This window comes from Marmota marmota, unplaced genomic scaffold, assembly GCF_001458135.2.
Source record: "Marmota marmota marmota unplaced genomic scaffold, marMar, whole genome shotgun sequence".
Lineage (NCBI taxonomy): Eukaryota > Metazoa > Chordata > Mammalia > Rodentia > Sciuridae > Marmota > Marmota marmota.
This window is the reverse complement of record NW_026000272.1, coordinates 1,158,584-1,158,988: the sequence shown is the minus strand read 5'-3', so window position 1 is coordinate 1,158,988 and position 405 is coordinate 1,158,584.

Sequence of the window (405 nt, the reverse complement as noted above, 5' to 3'; positions counted from 1 at the left end):
ATTTCTCAGATTTTACTGCAGAGAAACCTGTTGTCCAGGGTCAGGGTGTGGTGGTGGGTAAGTGAGGAAGCCAAGGTCACTTAGTCACTGGCAGAACCTGGCCTCGACTTAGCCCTTCTTCTGTGGGCTTAGTGGAATCCCTTCAAAGCGGGCCCGGGCTGCTGGCACTAGCCCCTCACTTCTGGGCGGGCACCCAGAGCTAGGCCAGCCAGAATGGCAGGTGAGCACTGGTGGGGGACAGGAGGGGGTTGGGCTGCTCAGGGACGCCTGGCGCGCGGGCCTTGGGTGCGGCCGCCAGAGCCCGCAGCTGCACTAAGTCTTCCGAGGGCCCACGCCCTGGGTCACAACTTGTCCAGTGAAGTGTCTGAGGGTCCTCAGAGAGCCCCAGGCCCGTTGGCCAGGCCC